Source organism: Bos mutus, chromosome 4 (genome assembly GCF_027580195.1).
Source record: "Bos mutus isolate GX-2022 chromosome 4, NWIPB_WYAK_1.1, whole genome shotgun sequence".
Classification (NCBI taxonomy): Eukaryota; Metazoa; Chordata; class Mammalia; order Artiodactyla; family Bovidae; genus Bos; species Bos mutus.
The window spans coordinates 28,983,810-28,999,172 of NC_091620.1; positions in this window are offsets into that span (position 1 = coordinate 28,983,810).

Genomic DNA, 15,363 nt, shown 5'->3' on the forward strand with positions numbered 1-15,363 from the left:
AGTCCACCAAACATGCGACATGATGCACTAACACATTCCATAATTTACTAATTTATTGTTGTTTGGTCACTCAGTCATGTTTGACTCTTTGCAATCCCATGGACTACAGCACGCCAGGCTTCCCTGTCTTTCACCATCTCCCAGAACTTGCTCATACTCATGTCCATGGAGTCAGTGATGCCATCCAACCATCTCATCTGCTGTCATTTCCTTCTCCTCCTGCCTTCAATCTTTCCTAGCATCAGGGTCTTTTCTAATGAGTCAGCTCTTCTAATCATGTGGCCAAAGTATTAGAGCTTCAGCATCAGTCCTTCCAATGAATATTCAGGATTGATTTCCTTTAGGATGGACTGGTTTGATCTCCTTTCAGTCCAAGGGACTCTCAAGGGTCTTCTCCAACACCACAGTTCAAAAGCACCAATTCTCGGAGCTCAGCCTTCTTTATAGTTCAACTCTCACATCCATACACGACTATTGGAAAAACCATAGTTTTGACTAGACAGACCTTTGTTGGCAATGTAATGTCTCTGCTTTTTAATATGCTGTCTAGGTTGGTCTTTTCTTCCAAGGAGCAAGCATCTTTTAATTTCATGGCTGCAGTCACCATCTGTAGCAATTTACTAATAGCTACTCAATTTCTTCCTGGCATGCCGGGAGCCACCACGGGAGATCCCACCCATGACAAAGGTCATGCAGAAGAGGCCTGACAGGCAAAGGCAGATCAGGCCTCAAGGGACCCCCTGAATCTGCTCGAGCATCTACCCCAAAACCAGAATCTGTCTGTCTTACTATATTATGCCTTTCACCAACTCTTCTGACATTAACAAGGGGCTATCCCTGACCAGCTTTCTCTGGAAAAAATCAACTTAGGGCTTTAGTTAATGGGCATGAAAGGAATATTTCAATTAAAATCCCTCTGATGGCTTTCTAGCTTACCTGACAGGTTTATCCATACTCTTGCAATTAACACACATGATTGTTTACAACTCCCCAACCTTGAAAGGCATGGGAAGCCAAAACATTCTAAAAGTCCTAATGACCATAGAGTCCTTTAAAGGATTAAAAATTATTAGAATAGATAGTACTGGTAAAGGGCTTCATTATTGGGCCAGTGCTTGCTGCCAAGTGCCCATATCCCTTATCCATTGTGCACCTGGAAGTGATTGGTTAACGTAGTTGGAATGTAGGAAAAACAAGTAGCAGCCTTGGAATTACCACATCAGACCTTTGAGCTAATTGGTTCCTTCTTTGTTGTGACCCACTGCACCTTTGCTCTGTGAGAATGTAACTCTGTTTAGTACTTTCTGAGGCTGGGAGAAATAAAGAAGAAACACTTTAAGGGAAAATAAGTTTTCTGATTGATCAGCCTTTATCAAAAAAGGGTTATAAAATGTCCACAGGCCTCCAAGGCCGGAAGATAACGTGCACAACATTGTTTATGGGAAAGGTATGCAGAAAAAATCCTTGTTTTGATAAAGACAAAACAGATGTAATTAATGTTTGGGCTGATTCTGTATGACTTTGCATCTTTCATTTCCCTCTATGTACAAGTCAAGGTATAAAAGTTCCTTTTGAAAATAAATTTATGGGCCTCACTCACTGAAGCTTGGTTTCCCCGTGCCGTTCTTTTTTTCCTTTTCTCTCTCTATTCTTATTTCAGGATGACTCCTTGGAACACGGGAGCTTTATTGGCTTTCTGTGTTTATCAAGGAAGATCAAGCCCTGCTCTCTGCTTTGCTATCCTCATCGCCCAGGCCGTCATCCTGAGGGTACCCCTGGATCTTGCTGGGGCTGGACCCCGGCACTGGCATGCATTCAAAAATCTTAGGGAAGTGCCATATATTCCCAACAATTTATCTACATTTAACTTGTCAAATAAGTTTATAAAACAACTTGGCTAAGGTACCACAGCTCTCTCTATGTATTGGTCACAAATCTGATATTAGCTAATTATGTCTCTATCTAGGAATCATTAATATGTTTTAATAATTTCACAGTGGGACTGTCCTGATATTTCTTCTGCAGAGACCAAGGCAAATAATTGTTGTCAAACATTTTAATGTTCAAGCAACATTTTGCACCATAGTTATAATTTGACTTTTATTCATAGATACATTGACTTTTCTTCATGCTTAAAGAACAAATTTGTTGGGGATATTTTAAAATGTATCTTCATAAATTAGGGTAAATGAATCTTAATCATATCATAGAATTAGGGTAAACTGTCCAGCAGCCTAGACCAAATGGAAAACCCATACATGTGGCTCACTATCTTGACCTACACTTCTTTACTTAATTTTTATGTATGATGCCTTTTATATTGTTCCTATTTTCTCATACCAATTATTTATTTAATTATGATTTTGTCTAACATAATCTGAATCCTCTTATTCCTTGGAATACTAGCATTTTATTTTCATTTTAGGGGATGCCTTTTAGTAAGATAATTCAAACTGGAAATTGCTACCTTCTGCATATTTGCTAGATAGGATTTTGTTAACCTCATGTCTGACTCATCATTAATGGACAGATGTAGGTTTTGGAAGCTATGACATTAACCAGGATCTGTTTACCCCACCATCATGGGGCACCTTCTTATATGTCTTGACTGGGTTCAGAGAAAGGTTCAGGAGAGAAAATTTGGATCTCTATATGACACTCTTGATAACAAATACCAATGCATGATTTCTCCCCTGCAACACTCTCATATCAGAATTATTATGGAAAAGGGAAAAAATCTATATTGGGAATTATAAATTATATTAAAGTACAAAAGGGATCTTAGTTTATATAAACTTTTGTGGAAGGTTATTTTGAAAGTTGGATTTGTGGATTTACAATATACATACATCCATGCAACCAGCATGAAACATGGCATTAATAACACCTTCTGTGATTTACTTAGTCCCATTGATCTCTATATTAACTAACTGCATTTATAATCACAAGGATAACTTTAATTTTTAAAGAAACCTATAACTTTTAATATCCATCCTAGACTAACATCATTTTGACTCATTTCTATGCTGTACCTGTTCCACCATCTTTGGCAATAGCACGTTTTTTGTTTTTTTGTGCTTTTTTTTTTTTTTTTACATTTTTAAATTGGAATATATTTGCCTTGCAATGTTGTATTACTTTCTGCTGTACAACAAAGTGAATCAGCTATATGTATACATATATTCTCTCCCTTTTGAGCCTCTTGTCCAAAACCCACTCCACTCCTCTAGGTCATCACAGAACACTGAGCTGAGCTCCCTGTGCTATACAGCAGTTCTTCACAAGCCATCCATTTTACACACGATAGTGTATATATGTCAATGCTACCCTCCCAACGTGTCTCATCCTCTCCTTTCCCCACCCACAGTGTTCACATATTTGTTCTCCATGTCTTTGTCTCTATTCTTGCCTGCAAATAAAACATATATATATATGGACTCTAGAATATGGTATCATGGTAGTACTCATTTGAAAATCCTTCCAGGATTACTTTTTTCTTGGCTCACTTACTTGTATATTCTATCTTCTGATTCATGAAAAGGCAACACAACTCAAAATGTAAGAAATGATTAAAAACTTGCATTTGTTCAAAATTACTATGTTAGTTAATATATATAAATAAGCTATTATTTGTAAATAAATGAACAGCATAAAAGAAATAATTTTAAGTAAACTTATCCAGCTCTTCGTTTAATTTTCTTTCTAGTAGTAATAAGTACTACTAGATAGCTCTCGACTGAAAAACTATGTTAGCTTTTTCAGATATTTTGCTGTAGGATTCAAAATTTCTTGTCTTTTTGTAATCTACCCTAGTGCCCTTCCTCTAGGCAAATATTTCTTCTTTTTTAAACATTGTGAAAGAAAGTATCTTTTTTATTCTCAAAGTAACCATCATTGACTCCATGAGCTCATTCTTTCTTAGTTTTCTATAGATTTATCTGTAATAGGTGACATTTATCATCTTGGATGAATAAAATAGAAATTGAGAAATATCATTATTCCACTACATATTTCAAAAAACAAGATCTCTTTTCTCTTTTTGATTCTTACACAGTGGGAAATGGTTAATAATCTAAGGGTAATAATAATTACTTACAAAATAAAATACTGTCAAAATAATTAAGATGATTCAGAGATCTCTTTCCAAGGAAAATTCTGTTTTGTAATATTGACAAATAATATTACTCTGTGTGGAAATTACTCCATAGTGCTTTTTTTTATGCATTTCTCATTTTTGTTATAGAACATCACGAATTTTCCTGTTAATAGCCTTCCAAAATTTAATATTTAATGTGTTCATTCAAAAACATTGTTTTACAAACTTATTAGTATCACACTGTAGCTGCATAGCATTCATTGAGATAACTTCAACACTTCAAAAATATCTGGAATTAGGAGTCAAGATAATTTATAACTATAGAAAATAAATTCTGTAACAACTCATAGACTCTGACTGCCAGAGTTCTTGCCTTCCTATCATGAAGTTAAATACCATAAGATGAATTAATTACTTTTAGCACCTAATCACAATCATTTCTTATCTTGAGTGTCAGCTGATCCAGTGGACAGAGTGACATTACTGCTTCAGGTCTCCTAAATGCCAAGAGATAGATGTGGCAGGTAGAGTCATCTAGGCTAAAGAATCTAAGGTACCTCTCTGGACGGAAAGCTGAGATAATTTCCAATGAACTTCAAAGGAGGAAAAATGAGACTCTTTCTATAAAGAGGGGCCTAAAGTTTAGCACTGCATAACAGGAAGTCATAGGCCTCTAAGTATTATTCTAAGGAGTATGCACTGTTTTTTAACTTCTTTTCTCATGAAATAAAAGGTTGTGGGGTCAAAAAAACACCATAAACAAATAGAAAGCAAAATGAATGAGAATTTTCCCTTTATTTGTATAAAGATGAACACAGTCCTTTCAAATCCTGTCCTATAAAGGCATGAACTACTACATCTAATAAAGTTTACCACTTGTAAAAAAAATGAACAAACAGAAAAGGTAAGTCTGTTTCATTTAAGGTCAATGGACATATGGAATTTAAGAATTTATTAGAATGATTACCATCACCTTTACTCATTTACAGAAGCCATTTTTAAAACTAATTCAGGATCAGGATTGTGGCCTTTTAAATGGGTTAAAAACTAAACTGATAATAAAAAGTACTTGATAATATAAAGCATCAATAGTGAATGCTTATCAAACCCTTACCAAATGTGTTCTAACAGTGTATTATACACTTTAAATTATATAATTTGATTCCCACAAAAAAAACCTTTTAATATTTGTGTTTTAAAGATGAGAAACAGATATTCAAATAATTTAAACAGTATGCTCCAATTCATTTAATAAGGAATTGAATTCTGGTCTATCAAACTAAATTAATAACTATGCTCCCAAAAAACTGTGCTATAATCCTCTTTGAACACAATAAAATGATGTCATTGTAAATATAATATAGTTTCTAAATAAGCAAATATTTCAGTTACTTGACACTGAAGAATGAGAGCTTTTCAACTGATGTTCTTCCTGGTTAATTACTTAGACTATTTTATTTCATCTGGTGTAACGAAAATATTTCTAAAGTGTTTAACTTAATTTCCAGGTTGAGAAAAACCACAATTCAACAAGTTTTAAATGGGTCAGGTTACTATCTGATTTTTATACCCCACTAGATACATGGATTGTAGAAACTTGAAGAGACACTTCATAAACAACCACAATAACTAGAGAAATAAAAGATTTGCCACTTGTCTAATGCTCATAAAATGGATATATAGAATGTAAGCATGCAGCAATGGTATAATAACACTATTTTCAATAAAATAAATTGCTAAGGAAAATAATAAGCTATTTTGGGAGTCCCCATGACATCACTGACAGTCTTAAAATAATATTGCTCAAACTTCTAATACATCATTGTAATATTTGTTTGATTTACATGCAACAATAATTCTAAGTGATGATCTGCAGAATTCATGAATTACATGAATGGGTATTTCTGCCTAACAGTTCAAAAGTTTTGTATATTTTGACAAAATTTTATAGTTTTAGGAATATATCATTCCATTTGTATATAGGAACATTTCTATTAAAATACCAACAAACTTGAGTAATAATTGGCAAAGTTCAAAAATAATGAGATCTCAACTTTTGCATCCTTTTATAGGTGCTCAATTTGTAAGACTTCTTTTTCAACATGATTCCTCTTTTGACTTGTGCCAACTTTTGTCTACATTACTCTACATCCAAAGGTCTACCCCATGTCTTCTCTTTCTCTAAAGTGTTCCACAGATAGAGTTGTTACAAGATTAAGAGTTTAAGCATAAATTCCAAACCCTAGGATTTGGGATAGAATGCAAAGGCAAACAAAGGAATCTCTCTAAAACTGATTTTGTGCCACTGTGTCTGTACTTTTTAAAAAAAAAACGTCCAAAATAACCTTCACAAAAACTCTTTAAAGCAGATCTTTCTCTACTACACATTAAAAGGTATAGAAATGTAGGGGAGGGAAAAAAAAAAAAAGATTAAGTAGCTTTCCTAAAACATTCAATTCTGGCAACTGGATTTAAAACTATGTAAATATGCCTGGCCTCATAATTCATTATGTTTCAATTCACCAATACCAGAAAGCAAAGCATTCAAATGTAAGTCCCATTACTTTCAAAAGCTTTAATTTTAAGACTGTTAGTGCAAATGAATGAAGATTTAATATTTCTAATTATTATTTTTGTCTTCTTTAGTGGCTGGAGTTTCAGTTTTGGTGCTTACAAGTTAAAAGGTAAATGAAATTTTCACTTCATCCTCAAATTGAAATGATTTGTTTGCCACAATTTGATAAAAACTTTTTTTATTTTTGCTAAAGGAAATATAGGAGTTTTATTACCAGTTCAGAGAGACTTACTTGTCTATATTTAATTTTTTGTTCTCATTTTTTTAAAGTCAGTCAACCAGGCCACAAAAGATAATGAAGTAAGATAGAATTCGGTCCACTGGTTAAGGCATAAGTATGGTGGAAAGGTTAGATTAACATATTGCCAGTTTTCCTGTTCACTAACCCATCAAGAGTGAGAGGTACAAAATTATATTTTAGAAATTGAGGGATACAATAGAAAACATTGGGAATAACAGTGGAATATATATCATTTCAAGACAATCATAATGTATGGGTCACAGAATTAGTGATAAGGTAGTGAGTCCATTATGGCCAATTTTTAAGTATTTGTTTAATATGGCAGAGGAAGGATTCTGTAATATATCACAGTATAATCAAAATGGTATATTTGTACTGAACAACCTGAATCATAGAAGTATTACACTCAAGATTTGGTCAAAAACCAAATGTAACCACTTTAATTAGCAAGTTGAGTTTGGATAGAGACATAAAAGAGTTTAAGTGTTTTTGTTTCTTAAAATAAGAATGTAATTGTACACTAGATTCAGCGTCAATAAGGAGACTATTAGGAAAGATTAAATTAGATATGGGAGCAATGTCAGTAACTGTAGTATTAACAATTATGAATATGACAAAAATATAAGAATATGTATAAAGACAAAAGTATTGATAAGGACTTAAGTATTTTAACTATTTTGTGAAAAGATATCAACCTATTGTCTTTTTTTTAACTTCAATAACTTTAGTAATGGAGAAGTTGACATCTATTAATATTATTATTTGTAAACAATTTATATATATTTGTATGTGTGTGTGTGTGTGTGTATACTTTTTGTCCTTTCCAGATTAGTTGAGGAAACTACAAGTGAGATAGTTATGAAAGAATAGGAACTTTACCACAAACTAAAAGTGAACAAAACAATGCGAGAGCAGATTTCAGTGTTGTGCTTCAAATGGATGAATCAGCCATGCGTTTTGAGAAGAGGACAGCTGTGTGGAATCTATGTCATCCATATCTTCTGAGGCATGAAGCCTCTGAAAGACACTATTCAATACTTATAATGAGATGGAAAGGAGTTACAGTGATGTGACTAATTGTGGTGGAGGTTGCAAGTATACCTCTTTCAATTCTTCTTCCCTTACTTGACAGACAAAAAAGTATGATGCCTAGACCCTTTGCTGTTAGGTGCATCCATGTGATAGTTTTAAGAATCAGAATTAAATTGAAGTTAATATTTGTCTTCTTGGCCGAGACAGAAGAGAAAATCTGTCTCTGGATGCAACATAAATCCATTCCAAGATGGCAGCATCTCTAACTATCTGTGTCCTTAAAAGACTTATGTTGAACACATAGGCCTACTCATGCCATAGATACTTATGAGTGAGTGAAAAGTAAATCTTTATCTATAAAGTTATTAAAATGAAGAGACATTACCTTGCCGACAAAGGTCTAAATACTGAAAGCTATGGTTTTTCCAGTAGTCAAGTACAGATGTGAGACTTGGACTGCAAAGAAGGTTGAGAACTGAAGAATAGATGCTTTCAAATTGTGGTGCTAGAGAATACTCTTAAGAGTTCCTTGACTGCAAGGACATCAAACCAGTCAATCCTAAAGGAAATCAACTCTGAATATTCACTGGGAGCTGAAGCTTCAATACTTTGGCCACCTGACATGAAGAGTTGACTCACTGGAAAAGACCCTGATGCTGGAAAAGACTGATGGCAAAAGGAGAAGAGGGCAGCAGGGGATGATGAGATGATTAGAGAGCATCACTGACTCAATGGACATGAATTTGAGCAAACTCTGGGAGTTGGTAGAGGACAGAGGACCCTGGCATGCCACAATTCATAGGATTGCAGAGTTGGACATGACTTAGCAACCAAACAACAACAGTTACTGAGATGTTAGCTTATGCTAATAACAGAGGATTTAACCACAAAATTAGAGGCAGGAAAATAAGAAAAGGGCCAGGGAAACTGTAATAGGAGGATAAGAGAAGAGTCTGCAGTTCTGAAATGTATATAATAAGCCAGACTCTCCAATACATAAATGAGTTTTTTCTAGGCAGAAAAATGAATGATTACTGGCTTCTCTAGGAGACGAAGTCACCAATGGAAATATAAGAATCACATTTCTATGATTCTGTATCATACATTTTTTTCACATTTTAACATCTCTGAAATCTTATTACATCTCATGATGGATGTCATGAAATACAACTGCATCATTGCTTAACTGAATGCTTTCTTTAGTAGCACACAATGCTGCATCTTACAAATAGTAATGGCTTAGATTTATTGAAATATGTTAATGTCTGCTATTTTGTCTTCAGTTTTTATTAGGGAATATGGCTTACTAAATATAAATTAAATTCTCTGACTAAAGTTGAGAAGATTCAGACATGTAAGTAATTAACATCAGGTTATAAATACATAAACATCTATTTATTTAATTTTGAGTTTATAAGAAACTCCTACCAGAGGCTGATCATTTTTATTTGTAACAACAGAAGTACACATTGTGATGACTTTCTTGGATATTTATAATTATACAGAATATAAAACTTCCACAGCATGATGATTTCTGTGTGCTTAACAATTCTAACTTTGTGATAGATGTGTGTGGCAGACATGCAGATGCATCACTCAGGTCCTCCTTCAAGCTCCTCTTTCACTGTCCAGTTTCCAGGGGTGTGGCTATCAGGCAGCTTCTAGCTGTTTGCTTCTTCATGGGTGGCCTCATTTTTTTTTTTTTAGCTAATGCTATAAAGAAAATTTATGACCAATCTAGATAGCATATTTAAAAGCAGAGACGTTACTTTGTCAGCAAAGGTTCATCTAGTCAAGGCTATGGTTTTTCCAGTGGTCATGTATGGATGTGTGAGTTGGACTGTGAAGAAATCTGAGTGCTGAAGAATTGATGCTTTTGAACTGTGGTGTTGGAGAAGACTCCTGAGAGTCCCTTGGACTGCAAGGAGATCCAACCAGTCCATTCTGAAGGAGATCAGCCCTGGGTGGTCTTTGGAGGGAATGATGCTAAAGCTGAAGCTCCAGTACTTTGGCCACCTGATGCGAAGAGTTGACTCATTGGAAAAGACTCTGATGCTGGGAGGGATTCGGGGCAGGAGGAGAAGGGGATGACACAGGATGAGATGGCTGGATGGCATCACCGACTTGATGGACGTGGGTTTGAGTGAACTCCTGGAGTTGGTGATGGACAGGGAGGCCTGGCGTGCTGCAATTCATGGGTTCCCAGTTCGGACAGGACCGGGTGACTGAACTGAACTGAACTGACTGATACTCTTTCAAGGATGACCCCCGGCTTATGACTGAGAAAGGCAGTACCACAAAGGCCTGGTCATTTCTACCCAAAGCAAGACTAACAGATAATTCCTGTTCTAGATCTCCCTGATGGGCTGCAGACACTTCATCATATCTATGAAATAGCATAACTCTTCCTGCCTAATTGTCCTTCTTTCATAGGTGTTACTAACCAACAAAAGTTTTGAACTCCTAAAAAATATTTCCATCTGCTTCCCAGATAATTCAATTGGCATAACATGAATACAATAATTTTCATCGTGATCAGAAAAAAGTAAAACAACATTTGCTTTTTAGTCGTCTCCTTGACTTTGAAAATTGCAAGCATTTTAGTTTGTGTTTTCACATTTCTTTTGTATTTACTGTGTCTGAAATCTGGATGTGTCTTCCAAGTGATGTGGACAAGGACTATACATTTCTAAATAATAGCGAACTTGATATAAATTGTTATTAGAATAATGACGGGTATTTGAGTATATGTCAACCTAGAATCAAGGAATTATGACATATTGTTCTCAGCTACATTATGCAAGGTGCTGTATTTTATATTTAAAAGTCTGGAAGCTAGCAAACATATGCTACAAAACAACCTCCCCATATGTAATTCTACATTTATGGGCTAGCTAATTAACCTCTCTGTCAATGTGAAAATACAACCAGTATTAAAGTTGCTATGAAGATAAAATGAGATGATTCATATCAAAAGCCTTTGAAAATTTAGGAGAACCCTGTGATTTCTCCCAACTGTGTATATCAGACTTTGAATATAACTAACATGTATCAAATATCACACCATTTACCCTTCCCATGCACAAAGAAAATATCTATGAATCCTGGAATATTCTATAAAGCTTTAATGTAGCATGAGATTCTCTTTGAACATAACACAATAGCTGACCATTAATGATTACCTATTATCCTATTATTTTGAATTTGCAAATGAAAATGCCAAGCCTGAACTCTTAATTTTTGACTTCAAGGTCTTTTAAAAATCAGGTTTCCATGGACTTTTCTTTTGAGACTACAATAGTCAAGTTACTCAACAAAGCAATTTTTTATTCCATTCTATCGCTATAGCTCCTCAGAAACAACTTAAGAGTTAGTTGTGTGGTTGCCCTGACCAGTGAAGTGAGAAACCCAAATATTAGTAGACCTGGCAGATCAGGATAATAAGTAACTACTCTGAAAGGATAAGTAACTACTATTTACTATACAAACAATCACTCAATGCACAACAAACAGCTCCAATAAAAGGCTCTGTGGTAATAAAAAATGATCTATATCTTCACTGTCCAATAAGATAACCAACAGTCTTATGTAACTGTTGGATAGTTTAAAAGCATTCAGTATGACATGACTCATATGCATCCAGTCCCATCACTTCATGGCAAATAGATGGGGAAACAGTGGAAACAGTGGCTGACTTTATTTTTGGGGCTCCAGACTCACTGTAGATGGTGACTGCAGCCATGAAATTAGAAGATGGTTACTCCTTGGAAGGAAAGTTATGACCAACCTAGACAGCATATTAAAAAGCAGAGACAGGACTTTGGCCAAAAAGGTCCATCTAGTCAAAGCTATGATTTTTCCAGTAGTCATGTATGGATGTGAGAGTTGGACTATAAAGAAAGCCGAGTACCAAAGAACTGATGCTTTTGAACTGTGGTGTTGGATAAGACTCTTCAGAGTCCCTTGGACTGCAAGGAGATTAACCAGTCCATCCTAAAGGAAGTCAGTCCTCAATATTCTTTGGAAGGACAAATGTGGAAGCTGAAACTCTAGTATTTTTCCACCTGATGCAAAGAGCTGACTCATTTGAAAAGAACCTGATGCTGGGAAAGATTGAAGGCAGGAGGAGAAGGGGATGGCAGAGGAGGAGATGGTTGGATGGCATCACCGACTCAGTGGGCATGAGTTTGAGTAAACTCCGGGAGTTGGTGATGGACAAGGAGGTCTCGCGTTCTGCAGTGGATGGGGTTGCAAGAGTCAGACACAACTGAGCGACTGAACTAAACTGATGACACAGGAACTGAAATTTTAATTATACTTACTTTAAATATAAATTTAAATAGACAGGGAATGGTAGAGGAAAGAACTGCAAATATCCACTCCTCTACAAAAACATGGAAGTGAAAAAATGTTGAAAACAATTTTTTTATAACTCTGTAAATTAACTAAAATTTGCAACAATCAGATGAGTGTTTATTCAAGGAAAACAGCTGAATTTCAGTAGGATCAATAAACTTTGTGATGTTTTCACTTGAAATATTATTATCCCCTTCTCCCCAGCTCTGAAGTAACCAAGAAAATAAGCAACATCTACATGAAACCCATAAAAACTATAACAGACTACAACAAGGAGGTCAGCACATGTTTGATCCCAACCTCAGAAAAACCTCAGAAAAAACTTAACCACCCTGGTGGCTCAGACGGTAAAGCATCTGTTTACAATGCGGGAGACCTGGGTTCAAGCCCTGTGTTGGGAAGATCCCCTGGAGAAGGAAATGGCAATCCAATGCAGTACTATTGCCTGGAAAATCCCATGAACAGAGGAGCCTGGTAGGCTACAGTCCATGGGGTGGAAAAGAGTCAGACACGACTGAGCGACTTCACTTCACTTCACTTCACTTCACTTCACAACCTCTCTGGCAACTCCCTGGAAAATCAGAGTTTGCCTCTGCTTGATTTAACTCAGAGCTCAAGGTAAACAAGCATCCATATTTCCAGAATGTTTGATGCAAACAGTTAGTAGCAATTGTATAATACCACATCTTCCTGAGGTGAAGATACTAGTTGTGGTTAACAATCAGCTGGCCAAAAAATTGAAAATGAAAAACTTGGGAATGAGTTGTCTACAGGAATTTCTGAAAGTTTCAACTTGTCCCTGGGAATCCAGAAGGCCACACACATATCCACAGGCTTACCATACCTAGGAGAGATCTGATAAGATTTAATCTCTTACCTCAGGTTGACAATAAGCAGGAAGTTAAAGCTACTGCACAGCCATTGTTTCGTAAAACATTAAAATTGTGCTTCAACAGACACATAGAGTGTCTTGGAAAATTTTCAAAGAATTATTGGTTCAGTGCATTTAAGAAAAATCTCTGCCCAATCATTAACAGATCACTTGGCTAATTGAGCAGACTTCAAAAGTCACACATGATAAAGAATAAGACTTTAAAAAATCAGACCTGGAAAATCACTAAATAACAGGAGCAGCAACAACAAAAAGTAACAATAACAAATAACAATAATAAATTCTGGGAAGTGGGCAGAATTTTCTTTCTAGGGTTGCCACATTATTTTAATTTAAATTATTTTAAAATATTATAATTATAAAGAAGTAGGAAAGCATTGGATAATACACAGAAAAACAAATATGTTCAAAGACTTAATGGAAGTCATATCTAAACAATTAAAACAAAGTAAAATAATTACTTAGGGTATATCAATAAAAGACAGACAAATGAAAATACAAGAGTAAAAATAAAGCAACGGAAATGAAAATTTTAAGAGTTGCAAAAGCTGTTATTAGCTGGCTGAAGAATGAATCAGTAAACCTGAAGAAGAGTCAACTGCCATTATTCAGCCTGAGGAATAGAAACCATGTCCCCATCTCCCCGAAAAAGAAGAGAAATGAACAGAGACTTTCAGTGATATGGTACATAATATAGTGGACCACTATGATCACAATGGACTTTCCAGAAGGAGGAGGCGAACAGAAAAGATATTTGAAGAAATAGTAGCTAAAAACTTCCCAATTTTAATGAATACCATTTAGCTATCCATTTAACAAGCTCAGACAAGGAAATGGCAACCCACTCCAGTATTCTTGCCTGGAAAATCCCAGGGACAGAGAAGCCTGGTGGGCTACCGTCTGTGGGATCGCACAGAGTTGGACATGACTGATGCAACTTAGCAGCAGCAAGCTCAATGAGCTCTATGTAGGAAAAATTCAATGAGAAATATACTTAAATGCCTCACCACAAAACTGTTCTAAGGATAAGATAGAGACGACTAAAAACAGGAAAAGAAAAGTAATATACTACATGAAACAAATCGTCAACAGAAATAATCACAAAGTATGTTCTCAAAACACAATGGAATATATGTGCACAATTATCTATAAAAACCAATTGGTGAGTATATCAAAATTTTAGGAAACAATATCCATACACAAATATCTCCTGTATTTCTACACAAGCAATGAATATTCAAAAACTGATATTAAGAAAACTACACAATTTATGATAGTGGCAATAAGAAAATATGCATATATATAGCAATATATTAAGAAGCCAAAAATTTGTACACAAAATCTTTCAAAATTAAGGAAATTAAAGAAAGACTAAATGAATGGAAACAAATCCCATGTTCATGGACTGAAAATTTTAGTATACTAAATGACTATAATCACAAATTGATCTATAGATTCAACATAATCCCTATGAAAATTTTAGCTGCATTGTGTGTGTGTGTGTGTGTGTGTGTGTGTGTGTATAAATTGACAAGCTAATGCTACAGTTCAGTTCAGTCACTCAGTTGTGTCCGACTATTTGCGATCAAAAGGACTGCAGCACGCCAGGCCTTCCTGTCCATCACCAACTCCCAGAGTTTACTCAAATACTGGCCCATTAAATTAGTAATGCCATCCAACCTCTATCCTCTATCATCCCCTTCTCCTCTCAACTTCAGTCTTTCCCAGCATCAGGTTTTTTTTTAAATGAGTCAGCTCTTCGCATCAGGTGGCCAAAGTATTGGAGTTTTAGCTTCAGAATCAGTCCTTCCAATGAATATTTAGGACTGATTTCCTTTACGGTTGACTGGTTGGATCTCCTTGCAGTCCAAGGGACTCTCAAGAGTCTTCTCCAACACCACAGTTCAAAAGCATCAATTCTTTGGTGTACAGCTTTCTTTACAGTCCAACTCTCACATCCATACATGACCACTGGAAAAACCGTAGCCTTGACTAGACGGACCTTTGTTGGCAAAGTAATGTCTCTGCTTTTTATTTATGCTCTCTGGGTTGGTCTTAACTTTCTTCCAAGGAGTAGCCGTCTTTTAATTTCAGGGCTGCAGTCACCATCTGCAGTGATTTTGGAACCCCCCAAAATAAAGTCAGCTACTGTTTCCACTGTCTCCCCATCT